The sequence below is a fragment of the Citrus clementina genome, unplaced genomic scaffold (genome assembly GCF_000493195.1).
Source record: "Citrus clementina cultivar Clemenules unplaced genomic scaffold, Citrus_clementina_v1.0 scaffold_9, whole genome shotgun sequence".
NCBI lineage: Eukaryota > Viridiplantae > Streptophyta > Magnoliopsida > Sapindales > Rutaceae > Citrus > Citrus x clementina.
In genome coordinates this window covers 22996003-23003422 of record NW_006261964.1, presented here as the reverse complement: position 1 = coordinate 23003422, position 7420 = coordinate 22996003, and the positions used below count along the sequence as shown (strand labels likewise).

General features: G+C 35.5%; 1 pseudogene; it reads right to left on the bottom strand.

Moving 5' to 3' along the window:
* Positions 1–5399: 5399 nt before the first annotated feature.
* LOC18031608 lies at positions 5400–6891 on the bottom strand (annotated as a pseudogene).
* Positions 6892–7420: the final 529 nt, after the last annotated feature.

Sequence of the window (7420 nt, the reverse complement as noted above, 5' to 3'; positions counted from 1 at the left end):
AGGAGTTATAAGATTTATAAAAGGGGTTCCTAAAATGACAGTATGGTGTATGTCATTTGTAAGAATAAAAGACGTTCTGAATTCAAAACCATTGTTATGAATAGAGGCGTCAACTTTGGATTTGACTTTAAGTTTTGAGTTATTGGCGGCAGAAAGTCTTTCATTTGTTTTCTCATGAAATCTTCTGGGGACGATATCTTCTTTAATGCAATTCAAATCAGCACCAGTGTCAAACAGGGCAATGGTGTCGATTTCAAAATCTTTGGAAAAATTCAAAGTGATTTTAATCAAATATTTTCTTGTGGTGATCTGTTTTAAAACAAATAAGAAATCATTTGGAACAGATTCAATATTTTCTAAACTTTGATCACCATTATCACCATCAGATTCTGATTCTTTATCAGAATTGTCCTGTAATTATTTTTGTAAAAGAAGCTGGATGGTATCCGAATCATGCTTTTGTTTTTCTTTTAAATCCTTAATCTCAAGCTTTATGCCCTTTATCTCTTTTTGGAGATCCTGAATGCTAGGAGTTGTCTGCTTTGTTTTCTTTTTATCAAGAATTTCAGTAAGATCATAAGCGCTCTTTTTAATCAACGGGGCTTTAGAGGTTTCCGCCTTGTTTCCTAAGTCTAGAGTCTTTAGGAGCTTATCAAGGTACTTCTTTTGGAGGGCAGGGTCAGAGATGTGCTTGACTAATTCGAGAAAAGTCTCTTGTTCCTTAGTCAAGACATTGATTTTCTTTAAATAGGATTCTGAATTAGAATCACTATCACTGGATTCAGATGTTTCTGAGTCAATTAACTCATCAATCTGAAAAGGCTCACTATCTCCCATCATGGAAGACTCAGAGTCAGAGAACTCTACAAGTAATGAGGCTATTTTGGAAAAGATTTCTTCATCAAGGCCAAGCTCCTGGAGCTTCCTATTCATTCTGCAAAATTTGGCAGTCTGGCCTCTCTGTCCACATTTAAAACATGTGGCTTCTTTGTAATTGAATGGGGTTTTTGGTTGGCTCTAAATTCTTTCTTTTTAGAGAAGTTGGGCTTCCTATAAGGCCTCGAAGGTTTCTTATAAGAAAGTTCTCTAAAATTCTGAAAGGGTTTTTTATGGCGTTTAGATTTGTAATGCTTTTTGTAAGGTTTTGAAGAACACTTACCATTACAATATTTGGAAGTAGAAGTTTTAAAGGGGTCTTAATTGAATTGCTTACAGAAACTACCTAGTTCTTGCTTAGATTTTCTAAGCTCCCATTTGAGTCGTTTCTGTAATTTTAAATCTTGACAAATCTTTAAACCTTCTTTATTGACAAAACTGACAAGTTCACCATAGGTAAGCTCGTCATAAAGAATACGGTTGTCATACAAGGCTTTAATGGAATTTCTAACCTTCTCTCCTAAAAGGGTAGGCAAACCTGCAAGGAATTTTTCCTTCCAAGTTATATGATTTGCATCATCTCTAAGGAAGAGTCTGGTGAAGAAAGTGGTTTTATAGCTTTGGAATTCACTAAGTTTCCTACACTTGAGATTGTGTAGTAACTCAGCGTTCTTATCTCTAAGGTGCGAACGGTCACCTATGAAATGAAGGGATATAGTCAAAATCAGGGTAGCAACTGCATTCTGAATTGGACTATTGAATTCATCAAGAATGGGGGCTCCATTCTCATCGATTTGAATAGAATTTATGACTTCTAATTGTTACTGTTTCGTGAGAAGATGAACCCACCAACCTTTAAGTTGACCAGTAAACCCTGCGATGAGAATTTCTGCAATGGCTTTGTCAGAAGTTCCCGACTGGGTTTTATAGGCATTAGCTGCCATGGTCATCTGTTGCAACAATCCTAAGATGTTGTACTCAGACATGCCATCAATATTCCACTCATAGACAGAGGATGCATTAAATTGCGATTGATTTAAAGTACTCGGTCTATTATCTATGACTAGATCTGGTGGAGTTTTGACAGTAGGTAGGGCTAATTCCCAGTGGATTTTGTTGGGTTTAGGAATAGGTTCTTCTGTGAAGGCTTCTACATCAGAAGAGGCTATGGAAAGATTGTCCTGTTCTAGTACACCAATCTTGCTAGACTGGGCACTATCAGGGGCAATCTGAACTTTACTAGAAGAAGAAGAAGCTTCTATTCTATCTAGTTGTTCTCTAATGGCTTTAGCAAAATCTGATTTTGATTCTTGAACAAGCTTTTGGCTAGTTTTTGAAACCTGAAAAGGTTTAAAAATAAGTTCCTTAAGTTTTTTGTCAAAATCTGATTTTGAAGTAACTGGCTTTGCTATCGGAGAAACAGTTATGGTTGACTGTTGGAATTGGTTCTCTATCCTAGTCAACTACTTTCCTATTGTATTTAGATTAGCATTACATAAATTATTCTGTTGAATGATGCTATCTAAATCTGTTTCAGGGTCCTTATGGATTTTGTAAGGTGAGACTTTAATCTTTACAGGGGGTTCACCATGGTCAATGGTTATGCTCTTAAGAGGTGGATGTTCAGATTCTATGGTTCTACCACTTTCAGAAAGGGTCCACTCAGTGGTTTTCTTTCTGTTAGTGATAGGGTTTGACTCTTTAAAAGGATAAGAAATGTTGTTTTCTGAAGCATATAATTGAAACCAATCAAAAAACAAAATATGAACTTTATGTAAATTAACAAATTCATAATAAACCTTTTGGATTTCTTTTCTTTGGTTCAAAAAATGTTTAAAAAATCAAAGTCTTTTCTCTTTATTTGAATCAGAATAAAAATCATTGTGTAAAAGAGCTTTATCCAATTCAAAATCTTTTTCAATGACATTAATTACATTTTCTGTTACCGCAGAAAACGTAGGAGAGGTTGGAGGAGAAGGATCCTTCTCTTCCTGTCTTTTCTCATGTTGACTACTAGTATAGACTGGATGAGGGACACTAGTGGCATAGTCAACAGAGTGTATGGAAGAACTAGGTATATCTGAGGTGGAAAACCTCGGTTGACATTGGGAAGGAGGATTTATCATAGAAGGGATTTTGGAAAATTTCCTTTCCAATGAAGGGATGCTAGAGACAGAATCTCTATCAGAAAATCTAGTCGAAGTAGATCTCCTAAAGGATAATTTGACTTTACCATCAGAATACTGAGTCACATTTTGTAACTCTGTATTAGGCTCAAGTTGTTTTGGTATTACTGGAGCAGTGGCTCCTTCAAGAATCCATTCATCTGGAAGATTGACATCTTTCCATTGGATAGGTTTTGGAATAACTGTGTTGGCTTTTGACAGATCAGTCTGTAAGAGAAGAGTCTCATCTCTTTTTGACTGGAATTTGTGCTGTGTGCTAAATGCAGAAATCATGGCTTTGTAAGAGATTTTAAAAATCAAAGCGACAGGGACAGATCCCTCAATCATCTGATAATTATGAGTTTTGATTTGTAAGATCATGCTTTTCAAAATATTTTTGTCTTTAAGAGAGATTGTTGTATTTGGGTAGCAATCAAATGAGATAGGTCCTTTACAAAGACTCGACTCTATGCTACTTAGCAAAGAATCATCAAAAGAGATTAATCGCCCATCTCTTAGAACAGCAAGGATGGAAGTGTCAAGTCCTTCCTTGGTAAGAGGCTTTATACCGACTTGAATTAAATCGATATGAACATAATTAAAACCTTTATCTTTCAACTTCTTTAAAGATTGTTCTGAAAACAAATGAATTGTTTCAAAAGGTCTTGAAAGGGTGATGTCACGTTCTTCTGTCTTTATGACATAATCATTCTTTAAAAAATCAAGCTTTTTTGTTTTGTAAATGGTTTCTTTGGAAATCTTTGGAAGTTCCCAATTATCAATTGCTTTATTAAAGTCTTCAATTACAAATTCTTCAGAATTCACAACATTCTTTGAATCACTAGTCTTCCCGGAAGAAGAGCTAGAAAAGGACGATGCTCTACAGAGTAGAGAATCCATGGATAAAAACCTATGATCTACTCTTGGTCTTGTCAGTATGGCTACAGGTATGGTTTTACTGCCCTAAGCAGAAAACTTATCCTATAACGGGACTTACTACCAGTAAAGAATTCACCACACAAACAAAAGTTAAAATAAAACACAAGTCTTTAAACACAAAGTCTCTATCTATATTACACTATCCTCCAATTGGCTCTGATACCAGAAGGAAATAGGATCGAAGGATGGATGTGTTTTACAAGAAAAATTTATAAATTAGATCTTTAATAAAAGCAAATGGAAAATATGGAACTTTGTTACGCGGTTGATTGCTTTTATTTTTATTAAATCAGTACGTGGCGTTGTTTTACCCGGTCAATGCAGAGACTAGTCTGCCTTTGGAACCAGATCTGACTTAGAACAGATCAATATTCCGCATGTCCTGGTTTTCAGCCGATATACTCATTTAATTAATGCTTTACCAAATAATTTTTAGATTCTTTAAGCAAGCCTAGCAACAACATACATCTAAAGGCTCATAGACAGTACTAGATCTGGATCCCAGAAATAGCACTCTGAATGGATGGAGGGAGAAGAGAAAAATACAACTGAGGATTGAGATCCGGTTTCGTTGCCTCAGAGGAACGTAGCAATTTTATGGCAGATCTGATACAGATCAGTCTGCAAATGATGCTTTAAAATAAATTACAAAAATTTAAACATTCATTCAAAGCTTTAAAATTAAAGTACAAATGCTTTAAATAGAATTGAAATAAATTGCTTACATTAATTGCTTTTTAGAAAGGTTGATTTATATAGAGAAGAAAGGGAAAATTACAAGATTAGGAAAAAAAAATTTCCTTGAGCTGTCTTGATCCAGATTTCCCGAGAGAGAAAGAGAGAGAAGAGAAGAGAGAAGGAGAGAATTGGGGAATTGAAAAAATCTGAAGAGTCTAAGTCTTCCTTCAGATTTAAATACAAAATTGAGTTTTAAACTGTAGACTGTAGCGAAGCTGTAGCATACAGTAATCTTTGGATTTCTCTATTGTAGACTGTAGTGGAGCTGTAGCGAACAGTAATCTTTGTAACAAAATTATACAAGCTTTAAAATACAAGTATAATACGGGTGAAGAGACATGTGCACTCTCACTTGTGTCCAGGGGACCACCCGAAGATACATACATATACTCAAAAAGAAAATACAATTGGAAATAAAATTACAATGAAAATGTGAAAATTACAAAAATGAATATTTACTCTTTTTTTTTAAAAAAAAGAAAATAAACTGTCCAGGGGACCACCCGAAAGAAATAGAATATATATATATATATTGTTTGCAATTTATTTGACATTAATGGGCCAGTTTAATATTATTTTATTAAAGAAAAAACAAATCAAACCATTCAACTTAATACTAGCAATTGGACAGAAAAAAGAAAAAGAAAACAAATTTAGAGAATTGATCACTCTTACAGAAACTTGGAACAATCAGATAAATCGAAATTAGAAAGCAACAAGAAACACTTGGAACAATCATATATTATTTCCCACTTTACCAATCCTCAAATAAATTGGAAAACGAACCACCTTTCGACTTTGCCCATCTTCATTCCAAGCCCGTCTAAAGTTTTCTATCACATTTTCAGTCAAAAGCTCAACACCCTTATCCTTAGCCGTCTGATACGCTGACCATGACCTTATGTAGGTAAAGTAACCCTCCTGATCCATCGTTTTCTCTATAACAAACCGATCAAACGGTCCCGTACTATCCGCTCCATCCACAGGCTCAAATGGAAAATCAATGGTCATGTACTTGTTGTGCACCAATTTGCGTGTGGCTCCCAGAACGGGTCAGAATCAACGGTGTAAAACGGTTGGAAAACTGCATCGACGGATACGTTCACTTCTGGGACTGTGTAGCACCATGTAGCTATTACACCATTGGGTTTCTATAGTACCCATTTGACTTGGTTGTAAAACTGTGGCAAGTCGAACCAGTGCATGGCTTGAGCAATCGTCACCAGATCTACGGTTGATTGTGCTGCCACGTTTTGTTCAAGCTCAGCTATAGACATGGCTGGTGAAGTAAGCTCATATCGAATGTTTGGTAGCTTTGTTGCGAATTCTATTTGTTTGGGGCTTGTTTCCGTGCCTATAACATTTTCGAAGATCCCGGATAACTGAAAATTTGCATGCACAAGACTTTTCATCACTAATGTCACGTCACTTTCTTTTTTATTTCCCCTAAATCTCACAGATATTATAATTAAACTATTATTTATATTATATTAAATAACTACTAGATTTACAATTAAATAATTATTAAGAGTAATTTATATTAAATTATAAATTTTTTAAACTCATCAATATCATTAATATTTGAAAAAAAAATTACTCAAGTAAAATGTATCTCTACTCAATTATTCAACTATTCTATGATTGACGGAAAAATTAAATCTTTACGTTCCAATATATGTGAGAGAAGCACCACTCACCGCCGAGTGGCTACTGTCACATCACCTAATTCATTAAAGTAATATTTACCCAAAATGCTTACATTAAGGCCACAGAACCGGCAGCCTTCTGTTGGCGTTTTGTGGCCAAGTGTTGGCTTCGGAAAAAAAAAATTATCAGAAATGAGCCACAAAAACGGCAACCAATGGTGCCGTTTCTATGGCCCTTCTGTGCCCATCTTGGGCCGGTATCAGTGCTCATTCATTAATGAAAAATAATTAACTAAAAAAAATGTGAATTGTAGACTCACAGATGCAGCGGCCTGGCCGCTTCCGGTGCCGACGTCCCATGCAAGGTCGTGATTGGTTGTCTTGGATGTTATGAATTTGAACAATTCTTCTGGGTAATTTGGTCGCGTTTCCGCGTATTGCTTTGCCTGCTTAATGAACAATTCTGCCATCTTTCTGTTTTTCTAAATATAAGTATTGAGAATTTTTTAGAATTGAGATAAATCTACTCATTTCGTTTCTTCTTTATGTAGATTTTAGAATTTCATGAAGCAGACAAAAAGGCAAATTTTAATTAAAAATTAATTTGTTGGGGTTTATCTGGGGAAGCCAACTTGGACTTGGAGAACTTCTGATAGTATTCAATTTTGACCCGAATTCTTCCTTTTTCAACAAGATAGAGACCAGCCCCCTTTTTTTTTTTAATTCAATTTGTTTAGATACTGGTCCTAGTTGTCTTACATTTTGGTCCTTTGCTGTAAGGAATTTTAATAATAATAGGATGGCTAACGGGATTTGTCTTTGTCACGCTCTCTTTTGAGGCCTTTGTTACAATACATGCATGTATCACGTACATGTAGGTATGGCAAAATGTCGGGTCGGGCTCGGGCTTAGCCAAACCCTACCCGATCTGATCAAAAGAAATTTGAAATCCGACCCTAAATAAGCCCGAATACTATTTGAAACATCGGGTCGGGTCCAACCCGACCCTACCGAAATAGTTAACCCCACAATTCAATTCTCATTTCCCACCACCAT